The sequence below is a fragment of the Papaver somniferum genome, chromosome 8, assembly GCF_003573695.1.
Source record: "Papaver somniferum cultivar HN1 chromosome 8, ASM357369v1, whole genome shotgun sequence".
Lineage (NCBI taxonomy): Eukaryota > Viridiplantae > Streptophyta > Magnoliopsida > Ranunculales > Papaveraceae > Papaver > Papaver somniferum.
Genome location: NC_039365.1, coordinates 17,950,782 through 17,975,501, shown reverse-complemented (window position 1 = coordinate 17,975,501; position 24,720 = coordinate 17,950,782). Strand labels below are relative to the sequence as shown.

At 37.1% G+C, this 24,720-nt stretch overlaps 1 long non-coding RNA gene across 1 annotated transcript; it reads left to right on the top strand.

Moving 5' to 3' along the window:
• The first annotated feature begins 17,376 nt into the window (after positions 1-17,376).
• Positions 17,377-19,451, top strand: LOC113301545. The gene is made up of 4 exons (XR_003336367.1): positions 17,377-17,549; positions 17,970-18,112; positions 18,309-18,897; positions 19,045-19,451. It is a non-coding gene; the product is annotated as an uncharacterized LOC113301545 (long non-coding RNA).
• Positions 19,452-24,720: the final 5,269 nt, after the last annotated feature.

Below are 24,720 nucleotides of genomic sequence, written 5' to 3'. Positions count from 1 at the left end.
TCGGACTTTGAGGGATGCTGAACTCAGATATCCTAAGGCATAAAAAGCGTGCTTAGCTATAATTCACTCCATTTAGAAGTTCAGACATTATTTGTTGTCAAACAAAGTGGTGCTGATATCTATGTTTGATCCTGTGAAATTTCTTCTTTCAAAACTAGTCTTGATGGGAAGACCGGGAAAATGGCTCCTCCAAATGTCAGACATGGATATAACATGCGTTTCTCCAAGGGCTATCAAACGACAAGCAGTCGCGGATTTACTAGCAGCTTTCCCAGGAGAGGGTACCACTGCACTGCACGAAGACCTTCCTGGGGAATTTACAGAAATCTCTTTTGTTGAGGAAGAAGCGTGGTTGTTGTATTTCGATGGCTCCACCACCCCTAGAAATAATAATGGAGGAGCAGACGTGGTTCTAGTATCCCAAAACGGTGAAGTCTTATCGCAATCTTTCAAGCTGGACTTTCAGTACACCAACAATTCAGCAGAATATGAAGCATTTCTCATAGGATTGTCACTAGACAAACAAGCTGGAGCCGCACGCCTAGAAATAATAGGTGACTCTAAGTTACTGGTAAACCAGATGAATGGAGTGTACGCGCTAAAAGAGGTGACACTGGCCCCATATAGATCTGAGGCACAAAAATTGCTGAATTACTTCGCTGATGTGACCATAACTCATGTCGTCTGTAACAACAACAAGCATACTGATTGTCTATCCACATTAGCATCGAAGCTACAGTTCGAAGGCTTGGAAGAAACATTGACGGTGAGGAGGAAGACCGTGGCATCAACATGGCTTTCAAAATCCAAGGGTGTTGAAGCCTATCATTGGAGAACACTGATCATCCAAGAGCTTAACAGCTCGCTTTTCCAAGGAAAGGTCAGTCTCAAAACCTTACATAACTTATTCATGCTTCACGGAAAGTTATATCATAGAAACCCATATGACTCTCTGTCAAGATGTCTTGGAGATAAGGAAGCAAAGCTGCATCTTAACCGTGTTCACGACGAAATTTACGGACAAACCTTCGTGGTAACGATTTACCGCCGTCTTCAATGCCTTGGCTAGTATAAACTGGCCAGAATGGAAACTCAATCTCGATCGCTCCAAGGGTCTTTCTCCAATTATCAAGCACCGTCATGTCAATTGGAGGTTTTTAACGTTATCTATGATGGGGATTGGCGAGAGCCGTACGTCAGTTATCTTCGTGACTGCGTACTTCCTACCAGCAAGAAGGACGCAGCCAAGATGAAACAAAAATATAAGAGATTCATATTTCATGAAGTAATCATGTATCGTAAAAGCTTTGGGGGTGATCTATTACGGTGCCTAGACGGAACAGAAATCCCGATTATGATGAAATAAGTGCATAAAGGTGAGCACCAAGGGAAGAAGAAGCTATTTCTTCAGATGTACGAGAAATAATAATGGACAACCATGGAGACGTTGCAGCTGCGTTTGTTCAAAGATGCCACGAATGTCAAGTTCATGGAAACTTTATTCACGCACCTTCGATGCCTCTGCACTCGGTAAGTAGTCCATGGTCGTTTTATAGCTGGGGACTTGATATCATTTGGAAGATCAACCCACCATCGTCAAAGCAATATGAGTATATTATAATCGCAACAGAGTACTTTACCAAATGGGTCGATTTGGTATGCCTAAACACATCATTACTGATAACGGCACTCCCTTCGCCAACAAGCAAGTACGAGAGTTACTCGAAAAATATGTAATTAAGAAAGTGTTATCCACCATTTACAGAGGAATGAGCAAGCCGAAAGCACCAACAAAACACTAATTCAGATTCTCAGTCGAACAGTGCATGATAATACAGGATGTGGCACGAAAAACTACCAGTGGCGTTGTGGGCATATCAGACGGCACCTAGGAGCTCTACTGCCATTTGTCCTTATTCACTCGTCTATGGCGCGGACGCGATTCTCCCAGCAGAGATTAAAATCCCGTCGGCTAAAATTGCAGCAGCGAGTGGAGTTCATTGGAATGAGACCGAAGCATCGAGTTCTAGAATTGCCGAGTTAGACATTCTAGACTCCAGACGAGATAAAGTAGAGGAGCGTTCTCAAGCATACATAAACAGGATCTCCAGAGCGTAGACAAAGATGTAAAACCGCGAGTTTTTAAAGTGGGAGATTTGGTTTTAAAGACCGCCAAGCACATTCAGCAAGACATGTCCGCGCCGAAATTCTCTCCAAAATGGTAAGGTCCCTATGTGATAACTAAGGCCCATAACACTGGCTACTATAATATTATTAAGAAGGATGGAGGAAAATTAGAAGTAGTAAACAACGGAAAATGGCTCAAGGTGTATCATTCCTGATCATTGTTCCACCTTCTGCTGTCTCGCGACGCGACAACACATGCATTTTCATTCTTTACACATCTGAATTATTAATTTCTTCACTAGTCAAAACACAATAATGTAAAACTCCATTCACCACCTACCAAAACCGATGTAATTCATTTCCCAAAAACAATGTTCAAGACCAAAGAGATGATCAAGCGTCATTATTACTCAAAGCAATAAAAGAATGCGGCTTAGAAGAGGCCATCCAGCAAACTGTAATCCCTTGAGAGCGTCAGCCTAGCCTGATACCACTACAAGAAAACTTGGAATAATTAGCGACTACTTTCTTACCAACTGCAGTCGGTGGAACTCTCAAGCGACAACTTTTGGTAATCAAAATCAGCTCCAGCTGGTAGATATCTCTAACAACCAGTTTTCCAGCAATGACAGTTGGTTGAACTCTTTAGCAACGCTGACTTAACAACCAAAATGTCATATTTGTTGTTACCATCTTCCAGACAACATGGTTAGGTAACCAAAACGTACCATAGAAGGTATAAATTTTTTGTCACTCGTCTTAGCCACTGGACAACCCTGTTGGTAGACACCTAATCCAACCATCATATTTCCGGCGTTGCTAGTATATTTCAACAACTATTGTCTGGCAACGAAAAAGTATAACAGAAACAATATATTTCTAGCAAATGTAGTTAGCCACCAAAATTATCTGTCTGTGGACACCTTTACCAATTGTAAAAGTAAATACATGGCTATTAAACATTGATGAATAACGAAGGAAATTGAATGAGGTTTATAAAACCAACGATATCGAGTGAGATTAAACATAGCCTAGACCCTAGATTCATATAAATCAAGATAATTTATGTTTTTGTCGGAATGATATGTTATTTAAACAAATATCGAATTCATCTTTCATTTTTCTAATTCATTCTTTTATATATATATATATATATATATATATATATTCGAACTTTTGTATACTTGAAGGTCAATAAAAATATTTTTAGTCATTCTTATTTATATACTAATATTCTTTGGGTTTTTAGCTTATCAAAGATTGATGAATAAACCGAATGCACTAGTTCATTTTAGCACCAAAAGAACCAAACTTGTTTTTCACACACTTCGACTTAATCCATATGATTCCCGAACGGACTTTCAATTGCCCAAAATTTTGTTTCATCCACGCGACCATCATTACCCACCATTCAAAATTCTATATTACGTGGTTTGATCGATGGTTTGCCATGGGGAAGTTACGCACTATATTTTGTCTTGGGGGTTTGTATCTATTGTTCATGGTAAAACAAAGCTGTATATCATTTTGGCTTAGTGATCCTTATACATGGCACTAAAAAATATTGGGCATACTCTGATATTTTCATAGGATGATTTTACAAGGTAATCTAATTTTAGAATTGAATCGATCTTATGAAATACGCCTAAGCATTTATATACCACGTGTTGTCATATTGCTTCAAGTGCATTTTAGAATTCATTAACTATCGATTCGATTTTTCATTTGTCTGATTTATTCTGATTAATGACATCTTCCATTAATTAAGCTAGAATCTTCATAAAAATCCTAGATCAACAGATTCTTGTCATTTCTTCCTGAATGATTTCTTCTTCATCGAGACATTGTACTTACATATTTTTGTCGCTTTGTCCTTAATGAACTTTTACCCTAAGTCAAATCTAGCTGGAACACGAAATCTACCATCATTATATTTCAAAACTTTGTCTGGTCGAAAGTCGGAGAGAGCCATTGTATAAATTTTTCATTTTTCCAATTCATTCTTGTGCATATGTTCGAATTTTTTTATAATTGATGGATGATAATATCCAATATTATTTTAATTTATACAATATTCTTTCAAGTTTTTCCATATATTGAAGGTTGATAAATAAACCGAATACACAGTATAAAAAGAAGCACACACTTCCTCAATCCGTATGAGAATCTCAGACAAAATCTCCACCGTCCAAATGTTTTGGTAATCCACCGGCCAAAAATTCAATACAATTTTCTCTTTAGGGAATCTCTCATCCTCATCCGTATGGCCATCCTTATCCTTATCCACTTCACCTTCTATCACAACCACAAAACTTTGTTTGCTAAACCTAATTTCATTTCTCCGCCTTCGCCTCCATCTCTCTCGCTCTTCATTTCTCTTTCTTCTTGTAACTCTCAGACGAGATCGAAAAACCCTAATCGTAAAAGAACCATTTATGTTTTTTTGATTCCCTTGAGATCGAATGCTTTATCTCTGTATTCTAAGTGTTTGACATCTGAACTAGATACGAAAATGGTAACTCTTCCACTATTTTTCTTTTCCCCTTTGCTTTTGTCACTTAATCTCTTCCTTTTGGTTTTACTTCACTGATTCACTAGTTTGATTTTGATTTCTGTATTTTGTTGCTAGATCGTTTGTTTTTCATGAGTTACGGTTTTATTCAAGAATTGAGATAGTGTTCTAACTGGGTTTGGGTGTTTTGCGGATTTCAAGGATTCACCAAAAGAAGAAGAAATATCAAAATATTTACAAGCAATTAGGAAATTTCATGGTTCGTTTTATGATTACTTCTATTTCCTTCTGATTTTGATTTTGTTTTAATTTTGGGGGTTTTCATGAAAAATAAACCCTAAGTTTTTTAATTTGGGTTTATACTCATCTATGTTTCAGATGGAGGTTGGATTATCAATGAGGTTTATAAAAGGTGGTGAGAAGTGAACTGGAGAATTTATTGAGGTAATTAACAATTGCCTTCTTAGTGATGCTTTAGCTAATTAATGTTTGGGCGTGGTTCCAATTTTAACTTGAGTTTTTGTTTTGGTTTATAATTACAACTTTCTTTATAGTATGAATTCAGTTTGAACTATGATTTTGGGCATACCAAAATCTTTCAAGGTATACTGAATGAAGACAAAAAAGGTTGTGAAATAGCAAAATCAGATAACCCCTTAACCCAAAATTTTTTTAATGGAAAATCTGCCCTTTACGTATTAGTGTTAATAATCTTGATTAGTGATTAAATATTTTGTTTAGTGATTAAAATAATTTTCAGAATTATAAGAGTTGTTTAGATGAAAAATTTGAGGAAAAAAAAATCAAAGTTTTGGTTTGGTTAAGAAGGAGAGAAAGAGAACGAGAAAGTGAGAAAATTCTAATTCTTGATTCAATGGAGGATGAGGAGGGTCATCATTCATCTAAAAAACCTAGGAAAATACATATCAACTACAACAATGATCCAGAAATGGCTGATTTCTTAGATTATGAGAATGATTTTACACCCACTCAAACTCAAGCTCAAACTCAAACACAAACTCAAGATGATGATTTTTATGAGCCAAATCCTGATGATGAAGACATTGATGAGGAACCCAATGCTTCTAATACACAGGTACACTTATATCATATACTTAATCTCACTTCTATAGCTCTCAATTATCAAAGTTAGGTTTTTTGAATCATGGTTCGGCGAAACAGGTTGAGGTTCGGCTCACATCTATGAGCCGAATCTACCAATTGATGAACGGTTCGGCTTACTGAATCTGTTTACTGCATGCGCCGAACCTATAATTTCCAATTCCAACCCTTTTGCTAGACACTAGTTCGGCTTATATGAAAGTTTCATAGTAAGCCGAACAACATCCTGAATAGCCCGGAATAGAATCATTACTAATTCGGCTTACATATCCAAAATCGTATGTGCCGAACATAATTTGTTTATTTTTGGGTTAAAATATTGTTCGTGGTTCGGCACATATTGAGGATATTGTATAAGCCGAAACCTGTAAATGTTTATAGTTCGGCACATAATGTGATTATCGAATGCGCCGAACCTTGTTATTATATTCCCTTTCTAGTGTTTAACCTTGTGATATTCTTTGTAGATCGTGCTTGGACCCATGGAAAATCAACCTGATCCAGTAGACATAATTCACGAGGATACCAAGGATCACTAAACACATGAAATTGAGGAACATCAACCTGATCGTGCTTGAGGAACACCAATACTGGATTACACCAATAATGACTTTTAAGGCTCGGCTTATAACTCAAATTATAGAAAAAGTCGAACCTGAAGGACCATTAAAAACAAAGTTCAGCACCTAAAAGCAAAGGTGTTTGCAACACCATGAAAGTGTACTAAAACTTAAGAAAAAGTGTACCATAAAAGTGTACATAAAAGGACATTTAACCACGACCCCTCTTCTTAGTTGCACGACCACCTCTTCTTCCACCTTGGTCTTCATCTTCCGACGCATCATTACCGGGTTGGACGGTAGCACCACCTTGGCTTGTACCTTCACCAACTTGTCGATACCTCTTAGTGGTAGGCCTTTGTTCGGGTTCCTCGGGTCCTTGTCCTTTGTTGATGATTGCATCCCACTTGTTGATGAGGTATTTTTTTTCTTCCACAGTCATTGGTGTTTTTCAACCAAGTTTGGCCTTCATTTTTTTCAACATCTCCCTACCCGTGGAAACCTATTTTTTCATTTGTCAACAACTTGTAACCATGAGGTTGAAGACATTTTTACCATAACTAATATATGAAAATAGTATAAAGTGAAGTCATTCTTACCATAATCTTGAAAGCCTTGACTACATCTTCGGAAGTAGACTTGTTGGTGACCTTGATTGGCTTCGCCTTCCCCTTATCAGCTATCTTTTGCATTTTCTTATTGATAATGAAGGGATGAGAAATTTGGTTATACCAATCCATATAGCCCGGATCCTCTTCACATGGATCATCAAGTAAAGGTGTTAACTTGGACGCATCTAATGTGTGATTGTCTAAATTATTCCAAAACTCAACGGCGGGATCAGGATCATACTTTGGTTCCCAAGATGAAGTGGTGCTTTTAGTTCCCTTACCACTCTTTGGTAACAACCTGAATTTCTCGTCAAACAAAGGAACCTTTTGGACGCATCCTAATTGACGGAGTACTCGCCTAGGATCGTATATAACATAACCACCGGGATACCACAATGGCCCATGATATATACCTACCGGCATATCCTCATCTTCAACAACTTCATCTTTTTCATCTTCCTTCTCATATGGTTGAAAAGTGACATCATCAACACCAAGACGGTCTAACGTCTCTCTCAAACTTGCCACCAACTTCTTTTTGTTCCTTTTCTTGGAGTCCTCGTACGCGTACCGTGCTGCTGCAGTTGGCTCAGTATCAACATAATCGACATCTTTCTCAAATACTTTGGCCAAGTTCAAAATTGGGAAATGGTCATATATCCACACCTACATCCAAAGAACCACATTAAAAAATCAAAGGAATTGAATTGATAGAAACAAGTTTTACTTGGAAACATCAAAGTAAGACTAAAGTTTGCAAACTCAGAGAACTGTTCGGCTTATATGGATCAAGTATTATAAGCCGAACCAAGTAAGTAAAAACTTCGGCTTAAAAGATTTTATGGTTATAAGCCGAACCATACTCTGAACTCCCAAAAGTTACCTGGAGCAAAGTGAAGTTCCCTCCGATGTTTGTACTTGTCAACCTAGACGCGGTGGCAAGTTGGTCCAGCAGGTAAGCGAGCGTAGCCGTTCCCCAAGCAAACTTGTTACAAGTTTCAAGATTCTTTACCAATTGGAGATAATTAGCATTTACCTTGTTTCCGGTAGTGTCGGGAAAGATGTCTCTACCAAGAGTATAAAGCAAGTAGGCAGTTCCGGTTTGCTTCACTTTGACGGGATCCATTATCAACAAACCTTGTGTGACTCTTTCCTTTGTGTTCTCAAACCCTTTTCAAGTTAGTCAACTTGATCTTCTTATTCTTCTTATTTCTGCCACCTGGTATGCAAACGGTATCGACATCTTTAACTGATCGAAAAACTCCAACTCAGTTTTCTGTGAACCCCAACCAAGGCATTCCAGGTACAAATTGTATATAGCTCATCCCAACTCATGTCATAAAAACCAGCATCCACACTTACACCCCTTGCTTTAAGGCCTGTAATCTTACTAGCCTCATCAGGAGTGATTGCCATCTCTCCAAAAGGTAATTGAAATGTGTAAGTTTCTGGACAAAAGCGCTCGGTAAATGCAGAGGCCGACACACTATCATATTCCTTATGTCCATAATTGATGATAGGCCATAAAGCACTGCGTTGTACGTAAGCAATCACCTCAGGAACCTCTTCATCAAGACTCCATTCCGCTGCCCTCTGGTGTCTCAATACTCGGACTGCACGGTTGTGATCAGGAGTCTCATAAATTTTCTTCGCCCAAGAATCGGCATAACCAATCAACACATTTCCTCCATCTTCCGGAAGACCATGAGGCAAACCATCTGATCGAGGTGTAATTACGTCATCTTCATCAGGAATGTGTAAACCAGTGATCCGTCGATCATCATCGTTCTTCTCTTTCTCGGGTTCTGCCACCTTCTTACCTTTCTTGTCTTTCTTGGGTTTTCCTTGGGGTTGTGTTTCTTGATGAACTTCTTGATTATCATCAACTTCTTCATCTTCAGCTATTCCTTCTTCTTGTCTTTCAATTCTTACTTGTTCAGCTTCTTCTTCTAAAATTCCTCCTCTAGCTCCCGCTCCCAATTTTTCTTACCTCCTCCTCTAGGATCGGGAGTTTTAGAAGTAGAAGGTGTTACCTCCATCTTCTTCCTCTTTGTAGCTGCATTGGTCCTGACACAAGTATGAAAGTTATAAGACTAATTCGAACAACAAAGAGATTTGGAAAGCCAAAAACTTGTAAGAAAATAAGAAGGCTCGGCTTACCCGAAATAACACATATGAGCCGAATCATGTCTTGAAATTTTTATTAGCTTACACAGAGAGTGGATCGGCTCATACCACAAAACAATTATAAGCCGATCCTATATATTCGGCTCACAACCGATATCGTCGAATAAGCCGAGTCTATGGTTATGAACTCAAACATGTATTCGGCGCAACATGATATCATATAAATAAGCCGATCCTATACACTTGTAAAATTTATGAAATTTTAACAATGATATTCGGCGCAACCCTAATACTACCGAATAAGCCGAATCTAGACTTATGAATTGAAACCTTTATTCGGCGCAAAAATAATACAACCATAAGCACATGCAAAAATTCTGAAATTCAAACAACAATTATTCGGCACAAAACTAATACTACCATACAAGCCGATCCTACTCACATGCAAAATTTCTGAAATTCACAAAACATATTCGGCACAAAACTAACACCATCGAATAAGCCGATACTAAATATAAGTCTGTGTCACTGAGTTCGGCTCAAAAAGGATTTCAGATATACGCCGAGCCGTTCATATGCACTTTCAGGGTTCAGTTTCAAGAACAACTCGGCGCACATCTAAGATTTGTTTTGCGCCGAACCATACCCTGTAACCGCCGCAGAAACATGATTTTGACGAATTAAATCATTCAAACCAATCAAAAACATCAAATACGAGATGGGTTTGTAAAACTAACCTTCTTATTCTGATTTCTGGAGTTGGTTCTTCTTCAATCTCTTCTTCCGGTTGATTTTGTGGTTGATTTTGAGTTTCTTCTTCACTCTCTAAATCTTCTTCAATGGGTTGTTCAATCGCTCGATTAGAACGAGATACTGGCTTACAGCGAACCATTATATATATGAGTTTAATCGTCGACTAAATTTTCACGAATCGACGATTAAATTTCGGCGATGATACGATGAAAAAAAAAGGAGAAGGTGGGTTCGGTTGTGGAGGATGGGGAGGAAGAAGAAGGGGTTGAAACTGATTTTAGGTTTATGATTATAGATTTTAGGTTTTTGTATTAAGGTTAGAGATAAATTAGTAATTTATAGGATTTAAGGGCATATAGGTAATTAAACCACCCATGGGGTACCCCTTATAAGGTCACCCAAGTTAGGACTAGTCCTTTGTATGCCTTGAAAGATTTTGGTATGCCCAATATCATGGTTCTTCAGTTTTTCTTTCAGTTTTAGATCCTCAAATCGTTGTTGTTTGTATGTAGGAAATGAGCACTAGTGGAAAATGATATTATTATGTCTGATTGGGCTTTATAGAAAGGACTTCCCTAGGCTTTCTTTTTGTATTTGGCTTCCCGAAACAGACTTTGAACCCTGATTTTGGGGATACCAAAATCTTCTTAGGCATACAAAGCACTAGTCCTAACTTGGGTGACCTTATAAGGGGTACCCTATGGGGTGGTTCAATTACCTATATGCCCTTAAATCCTTTAAATTACTACTAATCTATCCCTAACCCTAATACAAAACCTATAATCAACTACACCTAATATCAGTTTCATTCACCTTCTTCTTCTTCCTCTCCACAGCCGAACTCATTCACCCTTCCCTTTCTTTTTTTTTCATCGCGGAAATTTAATTGTCGATTCGTGAAACTTTAATCGACGATTAAACTCATCTATATAATGGGTCGTCGTAAGGCAGTATCTCGTTCAAATCGATCGATTGAACAACCTATTGATGAAGAAGAAGATTTAGAGAGTGAAGAACAAACTCAAAATCAACCACAAAATCAACCGGAAGAAGAGATTGAAGAAGAACCAACTCCGAAAATGAGAATAAGAAGGTTAGTTCTACAAACCCATCTCATATTTGATGTTTTTGATTGTTTTGGTCGATTTAATTCGTCAAAATCATGTGTTCTGCGGCGGTTACAGGGTATGAATCTGCGTAAAACAAATGTTAGATGTGCGCCGAGCTGTTCTTGGAACTGAACCCTGAAAGTGCATATGAATGGCTCGGCGTAGATCTGAAATCCGTTTTGAGCCGAACTTAGTGACACAGAGACTTATATTTAGAATCAGCTTATTCGATGGTGTTAGTTTTGTGCCGAATATGTTTTGTGAATTTCAGAAATTTTGCATGTGCGTAGGATCGGCTTGTATGGTAGTATTAGTTTTGTGCCGAATAAATGTTGTTTGAATTTCAGAATTTTTCCATGTGCTTAGGATCGGCTTGTATGGTTGTATTAGTTTTGTGCCGAATAAATGTTGTTTGAATTTCAGAATTTTTGCATGTGCTTAGGATCGTCTTGTATGGTTGTATTAGTTTTGCGTCGAATAAATGTTTCAATTCATAAGTCTAGATTCGGCTTATTCGATAGTATTAGGGTTGCGCCGAATATCATTGTTAAAATTTCATAAATTTTAAAAGTGTATAGGATCGGATTATTTATATGATATCATGTTGCGCCGAATACATGTTTGAGTTCATAATCATAGATTCGGCTTATTCGACGGTATCGGTTGTGAACCGAATATATAGGATCGGCTTATAATTGTTTTGTGGTATGAGCCGATCCACTCTCTCTGTAAGCTAATAAAAATTTCAAGACATGATTCATACTTGCGCCGAATTAGTCTTATAACTTTCATACTTGTGTCAGGACCAATGCCGCGGGTAGGGAGATGTTGAAAAAAATGAAGGCCAAACTTGGTTGCAAAACACCAATGACCGTGGAAGAACAAAAATACCTCATCAACAAGTGGGATGCAATCATCAACAAAGGACAAGGACCTGAGGAACCCGAACAAAGGCCTACCACTAAGAAAAGGGGTCGTGGTTAAATGCTCTTTTATGTTTCCAACTTCCTTTTAATGTTTTTCTTAAGTTTTAAGTACACTTTTATGGTGTTGCAAACACCTTTGCTTTTAGGTGCTCAACTTTGTTTTTAATGGTGTTGGGATTGGGTTATGGACACCTTCAATTTCATGTTTTAATGAATAGCTTAACAGTTATGCGCCGAATGTATAGAGTTCGGCTTATCCTCTAATGTTAGTTACGCGCCGAATCATTTGTCCTCCAGGTTCGGCTTTTTCTATAATTTGAGTTATAAGCCGATCCTTAAAAATCATTATTGGTGTAATCCAGTATATAGTTCGGCTTAAATCATTATGACGACAATCCATATCTTTATTCATTATCCAATATTCATCTTCTTTGTTCATGGACTTATTCTTGAGGTTGAAAACGATCTTGAAAGGGCAATTTCTTTTCTTCGTCTTCGTCCTATTCTTTCTCCCGGTCTTCCCAACGTATACAGTACCCTTTTTAACCTTGCTAGCGTCGTTTCCACTACGCTCACAAATCATTGATCCCATCGGCTTTGTTGTCCTTTAACTAGTACACAATTTATCTTCATCGCGTGTTCCTCAAGCCAATCCAGAACTTCTGGTCTAGTTTTCCATATCTACGTTCATTCCAAAACAAGTAATTTGTAAGAAAAACTTTGGAATATTCCGACAACATTAAGGTAAACAAAAGGTTCTTACATACCAAATCATTTTGGAAGTGATCCTTGGTATCCTCGTGAATTATGTCTACTGGATCAGGTTGATTTTTCATGGGTCCAAGCACGATCTACAAAGAATATCACAAGGTTAAACACTAGAAAGGGAATATAATAACAAGGTTCGGCGCATTCGATAATCACATTATGTGCCGAACTATAAACATTTACAGGTTTCGGCTTATACGATATCCTCAATATGTGCCGAACCACGAACAATATTTTAACCCAAAAATTAACAAATTCATGTTCGGCTCAGACGATAATCATATTATGTGCCGAACCTTGAACATAAGAGGTTTCGGCTGATACGATATTCTCCATATGTGCCGAACCAGTAACAATATTTCAACCCAGAAATTAAAAAATTATGTTCGGCACATACGATTTTGGATATATAAGCCGAATTAGTAATGATTCTATTCCGGGCTATTCAGGATGTTGTTCGGCTTACTATGAAACTTTCATATAAGCCGAACTAGTGTTTAGCAAAAGGGTTGGAATTGGAAATTATAGGTTCGGCGCATGCAGTAAACAGATTCAGTAAGCCGAACCGTTCATCAATTGGTAGATTCAGCTCATAGATGTGAGCCGAACCTCAACCTGTTTCGCCGAACCATGATTCAAAAAACCTAACTTTTGATAATTGAGAGCTATAGAAGTGAGGTTAAGTATAGGATATAAGTGTACCTGTGTATTAGAAGCATTGGGTTCCTCATCAATGTCTTCATCATCAGGATTTGGCTCATAAAAATCATCATCTTGAGTTTGTGTTTAAGTTTGAGCTTGAGTTTGAGTGGGTGTAAAATCATTCTCATAATCTAAGAAATCAGCCATTTCTGGATCATTGTTGTAGTTGATATGTATTTTCCTAGGTTTTTTAGATGAATGATGACCCTCCTCATCCTCCATTGAATCAAGAATTAGAATTTTCTCACTTTCTCCTTCTCTTTCTCTCCTTCTTAACCAAACCAAAACTTTGATTTTTTTTTCCTCAAATTTTTCATCTAAACAACTCTTATAATTCTGAAAATTATTTTAATCACTAAACAAAATATTTAATCACTAATCAAGATTATTAACACCAATACGTAAAGGACATATTTGTCATTAAAATAAATTTGGGTTAAGGGGTTATCTGATTTTGCTATTTCACAAAAAAAATTTGTCTTCATTCGGTATGCCTTGTCCTACTTTTCCATATTAAAAAGTAGAACAAGTAAATCTAGTTACTATAACAGACTTAACATAAGGGGTTACTGTAGCGATAAAAAATCTCTTCCAGGTGGACTTATGTTAAGTCTGCCACGAGAAATTGATTTTATGATCCCAGTTTTAGGCGGGATTGTACTAGATTTTTCCCTCCAGAAGCAACGGTTAGATGTTACCTAGGAAAATATTGACGGTGAAGATGAAAATTCATCGTTTTTAACGAAATATCTTTTTTATTTTTATTACATTAACCATTTCTCGTTTTCTTTTATTATCAGTTTGAGAGGAACTTTTATCTCCATTTCAGATGCAAAAATTAATTTCCATGATCTGATTAGAGCAAACCAGCAAGCTTCACACCCCTAAAAACCATATTTCTCTTCAAAAAGCCCTTTTTTTTCTTCAGAACCGTATTTCTCTTCTATATAATTATAACCCTTTCCTAAAACCCTATTTTCGTTTTCAATCTTCATCAGGTAAAGTTTTTGTTCTTCAATTGTTGTTTCCTTCTTCTATTTTCTGATGTTGGGGTTTTAATTTTTTTTTTTTTTTTTTTATGTTTTATGCAGAAGTAGGGATGGTCATGGGGCGGGTATGGGGCGGGGATCTTGTATCCCAGTCACTGCCCCGTTCAAAAAAACAACCCCACACCCTTCCCATTACCCGCTTGATCTGGGACGGGGCGTGTATGGGAAATACCCGTACGGGGAGGGTTTTTTACGGGTTACCATAACATTAAGCTCAAATATGATGAGTTAATTTAATAATCAATACCTAAATTCAACCAATAATAATAATAATAATTTAAAATTTTAAACTCATAAATTTATCGTAAAACAAGCAAAGAAAAACAAATTGGTCTATAAACGAGCATCACTCATTTTAATTCTTAATTATTTCTTATCAAGTATTTTTCTTATAATATAATATAATTTCTTAGTTTAAATATAATATAAATAATTAATGATACCTTATACTTTTACCTTTTCTTTTCTTTTATAATATAATATAATATAATTTCTTAGTTTAAATATAATATAAATAATTAATGATATCTTATACTTTTATCTTTTCTTTTATAATATAATATAATATAATATCTTAGTTTAAGTATAATATAAATAATTAATAAAAATATAAAATTCTAAAATGGGAACGTACGGGGCGGGTATGAGACGGGGACCTAGAATCCCATCCCCGTCCCATCCCCGCTTCACTAATTTCGGGTATTATCCATACCCAACCCCAACCCCGTTTGTACGGGTAAAGTCCTATCCAATAGGGGCGGGTACCCACGGGGATGGGTTTGGATGGGGCAAATGTCCAGCAGAAGACCTTCCGGAGAAGTTCGGTTTATCTTCAGGTATACCATATCCATCGATTTGATTCAACTCCTTCACTTTGGTTCGATTTGAATTGAAGTTCTAGAAGTTAATTTCAAGTTAGATTTTTCAATTTTTTTCAAGGTTTTTTTTTTCTTATGCAGACATTCAGGTCAGTTGGATTTCTTAAAGAACTTCAGGTATAATTTCTGATATGATTTGACTCAATATGATATTAGTTTCAGTTGCTTTGTTCTTATTTCTTAGATGATTTTTACTTTTATTTTTATGTAATAGGATTTCTTTTTAGATGCTAACTGTTAAACAAATTTGTATCTGTTTGATGTTTGTTGTACTGTTTTCTATGGTTAGAGAATCTTGAGATATGGCTTCTCAAATTTTGCTTTGTTTTGTGTATTGTCTGTTGTCTTGATGTTCTTAGAATTAGGATCTTTTATATGTTCTTATAGTTAAATTTGGCTTTTGAGATTTTGATGAAGCTGAGTTTTTTTGAATAGGTCATGACAATCATCTTTTGCATCTGATTTTTTTTCAAGTTAATGACCTAAATATAGGGTTGTGAAGCTTTATGTTTATACATTATGTTATTGAGGTCCTTTGGTTGTGAAGCTTTATGTCATGACCGTCGAAACTTTATGTTCTGTATTGAGGTTGTTAACGTTCAATTTATGGTATTGTGTTTGTATTATTATCTAGAAGGATAAGATGTGTTCATGCTTAAGATGTATATTTGTGTTCATGCTTAAGATGTATCTAGAAGGATAATGCCTAAATTTTATTATGGACCAGTTTGAGCATCTATTTGCATATGTAGCTATGTAGGATTCCCTTTTGTGTATTGCATATGATTTCCGATTTGGATGTATGTGGCTTGAGAGATACTTGTTATGGTTTTTTTGATTTGATTAGATAACTATGGCAAGGGGTCCTGCAAGTAGCAATAGATCTCGTCGTTCTACATCTCATAACACAAATCAGCATCTACTTTGCTAATCCATCATCTGAGGGTGAGCATTCTCATACTCATGGTCAGGGGAGTCCATTGTCTGGGGGTGAGTCGTGACCTGAGGCTTTACAGTGGTCAAACACTGATAGTGAAGCAGAAATTAGTGAAGAAAGCATGATTGGTAATGCAACGAGTTGTTTTCTATTACTTCCCTTAATAATTCAAGCTTTGTGGAACCTCTAATGATTTTTTGTTTTGTTTTGTGTAGGTGATCATCGTCTTCCAATTGAGTTCAATGACAATGGACAACCTATAGGCCCTACCCGTAGGACGTTTTCCACCAAACTTGGAAAGACGACCTGAAATCTTGCCTCACCAGGTTATAAAACTTGGAAGAATGTCCCTCTGCCAGTGAAGGAATCAATATGGAAGAGTATTACTAATGACTACATGGTTCCTGAAGTTATGAAGGCCAAAGTACTGAAAAGGGCACATAAGGCACGGAAGAATTCAAAGACTCCCCTAAGGCTGATATGTGATAAATATAGCACTGTTGCTGAAATGAAAAACAATAGACCTGGAAATGTGAGGAAAGAGGATTGGGAGTTATTCGTTGATATGGTGAGTAAAGATGAAGATAGGGTCCTTAGGGATAAAATGAAGCGAGCAAGGAAAGAGTTGAAAGCTTTGCATAGCACTGGTAGGGATGGTATTGCATCTCGTCGGGAGGAAAGGAAAAACAAAATCCTACTATTCAGGTAACAAGGGTTGATTTGTACCTGGCTACACATGTGTACCAGGAAGTCACTGAAGAGCAACTTTCAGATATGGATCAAGAAATTTTATTGTAAGTTTTGTGTTTTCATCGATTTAGTTGAATTTACTAGTATTACTTGCAACTGCAGTTCTGATATTTTGTCATCTACTTATGCATAATTTTTTCTATATTGTGCAGAAAACAGTGAAGGAGTTGCATGCAATGTAAGAGAATAGAAATGAGACCCGTTTAGATAAAGATGCAGTTGCACAAGTGGGGTGGAGCTGAGTTTATGTTTCTGTTTGTGTTGTTTTGTTTAACACCTATGTTTGTGTTGTTTTGTTTATCAAAAATGTTCCTATCTATTGGCAGACACGTGGAAACAGATAGATGTTCAGCTCATTCAGATGTTACTGAGTGGGCTTCAAATCTGACTCGGTTTAGATTATTAGGGTCTGAAAAGAAAGTATCTTCTTATCCTTATCTTTATCGTCTCCCACTCCCTCCCTCTCTCTATCTTTCCCTTCTTCTCTTCTTTCTCATCGTTAATATCTGAAAACAATCCTCAGCCAAGTTTAATACGAATTCACTGTCTCACGCACATTTATTAGGGTTACATATTATTACTCATCTTTTAAATCAATTATCTCTCTGACAAAATCAGGTATGTTCTTCATCCAGAGATTTTTTTATTTATTAGGGTTATTGATTAGATATCAATTTCAGAGGGAAACCCTTCCTAATTTTTCCTTTTGATTTCAATTTCAGACTTTCAGGTAATAAACAATTTTTTTCAAATTTTTTTTGGATGTTCAGTGACTGAGCCAACCCATTTACGCTATGGGGTCAAATATTTTCTTCTGAGATTCAATTTTTTTTTAGTTTAAAGCAATATTTGTAATCCGAGGCTCTAAATCCTAAATACTCAGTATATTATAAATTCCATATAGAACTATGCATCTCAGTATGATTTGTCTTGATACAGAACCCCTGCTAGCACCACTCTAGTTGACACTAATATCAACAATTTGTACATGAATCGTTTGGGTACCTTAAAACTAACCTTGATACTTCTTTTTTGAAGTTTTTTTGACGGCTAAAGCATCACTCACTGGATACATCAGCTGGACTATGGAAACATCAGCTGGACTATGGACAAATAACAAGTAACAAACAATAGTCCAGATCACCTCAAACCTTGGCAGAGCAGTCCTCTCCTTCATCGAGGTATAAAGCTTTTGTCTGCTCATCCCCTTTGGCGTTGTGTGTTTGTTAATAGAATACATATCAAGCCTGCTGATGTGCTTGCGAAACAAGAACAAACAAACTGTATTTCAGATGCATAGTGGACTGCTGATGTTTTTTCTTACTATATTGCTCAAGTAGATTAATACTATTGATTGCTTTTGTCGTTTGTTTGTAGATGTCACGACCTCGTGTGGATCCTCCAAGTAAAGAATGGTTGAAGGCACCTAAGGGTTCACCTCGGTTTATTGAAGGTGTTAAGTCGTTCATTCAGTTTACAGTTGAGAGTCTTGGGGAAGATATAAATGAATTTCATTGTCCTTGCATGAAATGTAAGAATTACAATACTTGTCCAAAGTCTCTTGATGAAATACATGGGGATATTCTTCAGCATGGGTTTGATGTGACATCGAACGTGGATCCATCATGGAGAGCAATCTCGTGCGAATGATTCCAGCGTTAGATCTCCTACGTTACCCACTGATAATATTGTGAATGAAGCTCCTGGTCCGAGAATAGTCGACTTGTTCTTTGACACACTAGGCCGCGCTGAGTTCATTAACAATGAAGACTTCCTTGGTGATTCTGATCCGCAAGTTGGTACTGCTGCAACAGTTGAAGATGGTTCTGGTGCTAATGTTGAAGATGGGTGCTGGTGTCGATTACAGTGAGATGATGCTGGATGCGTTACAACCCCTGTATCCAGATTGTGGTGGTGAACATACAAAACTGTCGGCAGTAATCGAGCTACTTAGTATGAAAGCAAGGTATCAATGTTCCAATGTTTTCTTTACTGAATTATTGAAATTTATGAAAACTATTTTACCTGAAGGAACACGTTACCAGATTCTTGTCGTAAAGCTAAGGATGAACTAATAACCATGTCACTAATTAGTATCTTTGTCGTTTCACAGTAAATACAAGAGGTACATTGGAAGTCTAAACAGAAAATCAAGGAGCAAGGCTATGAATTACAGTCCCTGGTTAAGAGAGGAACTTCTAGGCACACCCATGACAGAGTTTCATAGGATCGTACTTGGTCCTTCCAGACAGTTTCCTATCGCAGCAACAATCCCAAATATTCTGTGAATTTTATCTTTCAACGGCATTGTTCACCAATGCATTGCGTGCCTAGTATTTTCCCGTACTATGTTCCCAGCCGAACCCTCAATATTGACATGACATGACAACTAAATGTTCACTCTCAGCAGAGTAGCATGAGTCTCCCGAAGTGTCAGTATTGAGACCTGCGTGTAAGTACCCACATAGACTGCATCACTCTCTGACAGAGAGAATTTCGTATCAACGCACTTTTAAGTTAGCTCGATCACGCTTAAATTCCTTAAGGAAAATCTAGACTGTTAATATCGGTCTCAGAAATGGTCACGGCCACACGATTTGGCCGCGTGTTTCAGCAAGCCTAGACCACTCCTGGCAGAACTAGGAAATCACCGTATTGACCACCAGCGGACCTAGTAATGCTCCAATCGGTCAGACTCCATTTAACACACTCCAACGTCATCAAACGTTGACCCCAAATATAGGTGATCGTGCTGTGAAGAAGAACTTCAACGAGCTAGACCGGCAAAAACGGTCTCAGAAACATCATGGCCGTCCAACTTCGCCAGTCTAGTCGGACAGCCTGGATTTTCCTACAAATGATTAAGGAAGTGCCGGCATGTTCATAGGCCCAACTTCCCCCTTGGTCGATCGTCCTGCTCGCAACAAGCCTAAAGGGCGTTCAATCGTTTGCCTAAACTCGAGCAAACACGCTATTTCAAAACCCTAAATTTTGGGTCGCGGCAGTATACTAGTGTCGCAAAATCATCACATCCGTCCAACTTAGCCATCCTAGTTGGACGGCTTAGATCGCGTTTCAGACGATCAAGGAGGTGCACATGAGTTAACTGCTGGCCTAACGCTATTCCCACTTGATCGACTTGCCCAAGGGAAGTCAATCACACATCAAACCGCTTGATCAAACTAAGGTGGATGTGGTTGTATCAAAACCTTAATTGGGGTTTACGACAACACATTACTATCGCAAATTGATCACAATCATCCATCTTCGCCGGCCTAATCGAGATCTAATTTCAGGCGGTCCTGAAGATGTCAGTGTGAACACCGTCGACCCACCTTTATACATGGCGGACCGGCCTGTTCAAACTAGGGCTCGATGCCTCGAAACGCTCTCCCAAAGAGGGATTGGCCGCACAGCCTTTAAACCCTAAATTGCATCAACGGTAATAAGTAACTGCTGCAAATCATCTCGTCCATCCAACTTTGCTATCCTAGTTGGGTGATGTAGATTTATTTCCAGCAAACCAACAAAGTAGCATGGTGATCACCGGCCACCCCTCTTTCACAGGGAGCGATCGACCAAGCAATGGCTTGTCCCTCGGGCTACCAAATGATCACCCAAAGGTGGTCGGCCGTGCTACCTCTTTTAAGACGCCCAATCCGCGACTTATTCAATCGATCTCTAAAACAACGATGCTTCGGTTATTTTGAGTTGCTTGCTTAAAAGCGATGTTTTACATGCATTGAACACATACGATATTTTTTGAATATCGGCTTCATAAATAACTTAATTATTTAACCTAATAGCACCATATGTTATTCTTTGCGGCAAGTTTTACGACTTGACCCGCTTACTCGAGACATCAAACATTTTGCAAACTGGGGATACTTACTGGAGTATTGGTATGGTGGTTTACAGCGTACGGCGTGCAACGCGTCCATTACGAGAAAGTGTCAGGAAAGGACGGACGGTTAATGATGATGAGAGTAGTGGATGAAGGTGTGACAACATGATGATCACCACCTCTTACACAACCCCACTACTCCACTACTTAATCTTCTCCACTTTCTACGAGATCAGGGGTGCGCTCAAATGACTTGTATAAATAGGTTTTCAACTTATTTCAACAAAAAAACACAAGTGTTATCATCATAGTATCCAGAAAACACCAAGAACTGATAGCTTATATTCTGCAAGCCAGTTCCACATTCTGATACAAGTCATAAACAGCCAACACCTTCATAATTCAATATTTTGATCTCAAACACCTTCCTCGCTTCCCTCCCTAAGATCAACCCCATTTCCTTCATTTTATGACCGAATTGAATCTGGAACGGCCATTTCTTGGTTTAGGCCAGAGTCTTACAGATTGATCTCTCGAATCTGAAAGTACTCCCGTGCAGTGCATTTTTTAGGGTTTGAATTCGTTTCTCATCAACACACCCAAAATTACCAAAAACAACAGAACCAGTTTTTACCCATAAACACTAGGTTTTTTCAAAACCATTATAGGTTAACGGCTTGAAGGCTTCATTTGGAATTCGTGAAGCCAAATAAAACTATTTTCTTCGTAGTTGCGTATTCTGATCTTAGTTTTTCTATCGTATTGAGTACTATCTTCTCTAAGATTTGCTCAAGATTTATCTCCAATAGGTAATATATAAAAAGTAATCACAAAGATGTTCGTCTCTGAAAATGCGGGGGTCTAACAACCTCACCCAATATTTCGATTAGGAATTTGTATGGACTAACTCGAATATACTTTTAAGAGAATCAACTTGGCAGTTAGACTCAATCTTAATAAGAAGTATATCAAGGAGTTAATATCTCGATCTCTTGATTTGATCTCTTGACAGTTAGACTCAATCTTACAAGAGATATAAACTTGGATGATACCAAAGACCAATATCTAAGGATAAATCAATTTCCAATCAACAACTAAAGTTTGGATTTTACAACTGATCGATACAACGCACAACCTGTGATATTTTAATTATATAACAAAATATAATGCGGAATAGAAATAACACAGACAACAGAAGTTTTGTTAGCGAGAAAACAGCAAATGCAGAAAAACCCCGGGACATAGTCCAGATTGAACACCACATTGTATTAAGCCGCTACAGACACTATCCTACTATAAACTAACTTCGATCTGGACTGTAGTTGAACCCCAATCAATCTCACATTGATTCAATGCAAATCACACCATGTCTCTTATTTTTTTAATTGGTTTTGCACCTTCCCAATGCAATAATTGGGTATTATCTTGTGCATGAATGCACAAGATAAAAAAACCCTTTTTATTTTTTCTAAATATCCCAAAGTCTCTTCTAATATCACCTATTTTGGAAAGACTTTGTTTAAGCTTTTTATGGTATATTTTCACTTAAAAATCTCTAAAAATCCCCCATAAACTTAAATCATTGATTTGGAAATCCAAATCCAATAACAGAGAATTCTAAAGACTTTCAGAAAGTCATTATCCAATAGAGAATTCTAAAGACTTTCAGAGAGTCACTATCCAATAACAGAAATTGTCAAAGATTTACAAAGACTCGCTATCGACTAACAAAAGATTTGGAATGTCTCTAAAGTTCCATATAATTCTCAATTGACTAACTTTCTGTTAGTTTTTAGCCTCTGATGTCAATTGTGAATCTGTAATTGGCCTTTATCCAATGATGAATTTCAATATGTATGTTGTTATTCATTAAATGATCATATTGGAATGTATTGTTTGCGCCAGTACTGAATGAATTGTCTGATTAAATGTAATAACCAACAAAAAATATCTTTTCTTCGAACCTCCTTAATTCTTGGGTTGTGTTTATTGGGTTTCGCTTTTTCTTGTATTCTTTTCCTACTTGGTGGATTTCTACTCTGCAGATTTGTAAATTGCTTTCCTTCTAAATATATTGTTATTTATCGAGCAAAATGAAAAGAGACAAAAATGAGTTGTATGCTCACTTGTGTATCAATTGAACTAATTTTTTATTTTTCTTTCTGTTACTGCGAAATGCAACATGAACTATATACAGCGGTATGACCCATATCCTTCATGTGGATTCAATATTAAGATATCGCTTGAACACGTGTGACCCGCGCATTCATTTGAAACTCGCACATTTGTTGAATCTGAAATGAATTTTTTTCAGGATCCCTTTGTTGTTGTTTCTGAGTTTTCATGATTGCATTTTTGGTCAAAGCCCCAATAATAGCATTCTAAAAAGAATGCTATTATTGGGGCTTTGAAAGTCAATGGTCTTTTGGGGATTTTTAGGGACATGAAATAACAAATGAGGTTATCCCTTATCACATCATATTCCTGATGTGTATTATATCCTTACCTAAATTTCACTATTCAAAAAAAAAAAGAAAAAAAAAATCCTAAATCTATAATCTTCTCCTTCTCCTTCTCATTTACAATCATGATGATCATGATTTCATCAGGATGAAGATCATAAAAAAATAAAAAAAATAAATCTATTATCTTCTCTCCATCATTTTCTTCTCATTCATAAATTGTGAAAAGATGATGAGCATAATTTCATTATGATGAGGATGATGATCATCAAGAAAACCCAAATCTATTTTCTTCTCATTCTCCTTCTCATTCAAAGATCATGATAAAGATGATGATCATCATAGAAAGAAAAAACTAAGAAAACCCACTATTTATTTTTGTTTTAAATGGTTAAAAAAATCCAATTCGATGAATTTCGGAGGAAAAAAAACAGTTTCTGAAAGTATTTACGGATGAGAGTTCTTAGATTCCCAACCGTGAATCAAGATTACGGCTGAGATAGTTTTTCGACCCAACCGAGAGTCCATGTTTCGGCTTGGTTTTTCCAACCGAAAGTTTTTTCGACTTTTTTTTTGGGTTTTCAGAACCAGTTACGGCTAAGTTTTTCCATCCTTAACTGCACTTCGGCTTGGTTCTCGGCTGGGATAATTTGTCGACCCAAACGTAAAACGAAAAAACGTTTGGGAAAAAATGGTGTTCCAAGCCCTATTTTTTATTTACGGCGGGGAAATAAAGAACTCCTAGCCGAAGTCATTTTTCTGATTATTTTTTTTAGAACCAATTAAGGCTGAGTTTTCCCAGCTGTAACAGCGGTTTCGTCTTGGTTTTCCTAAACGTAACTGGTTCTGAAAACCAAAAACATCAAAAGACTAATTTGGCTGGGAAAACCAAGCCGAAACATGTACTTTCTTTCAGAAAAACATAGCCGGAGACACTCTTTTACGGTTTGACGTTTTTACTTTCCCAACCATACAGGTAGGTTCAGGGTTCACGGTTGGGAAACATGTATTTTCCCAACCGTAATATAGGATTCACGGTTGGGAAAGCGTGAACTCCCAGCCGTTACAGTTTTAAAAACTGTTTTTTTTCCTCAAATTAATCGAAATGAATTTTTAAGTCAACCAAAAGTAAAAGTAAATGGTAGGTTTTCTTAGTTTTGAATCTTTTCATCATCTCTACGCGATGGAGAAGATGAAGAATAAGATAGGAAGAAAATAATAGATTTTGGTTTTTTATGATCAATATTTTCATCATGGTGCGATGAAGAATCACGATGTGATCGAGAAGAAGAATAAATAGAAGAAAGAAAGTTGAATTATAGATTTAAGCGATCATCATTTTCGTTATGATGAAATAAGAAGAGAAGAAGAAGAAGAGTAGATTTTTTTTTATATAATATGTTTATTGAAAAGAGTATATTTGACTTACTATTAGCTAGGTTTCCCCTATCCATATTAGGATGTTAGAACTCAAAAAAGCGCA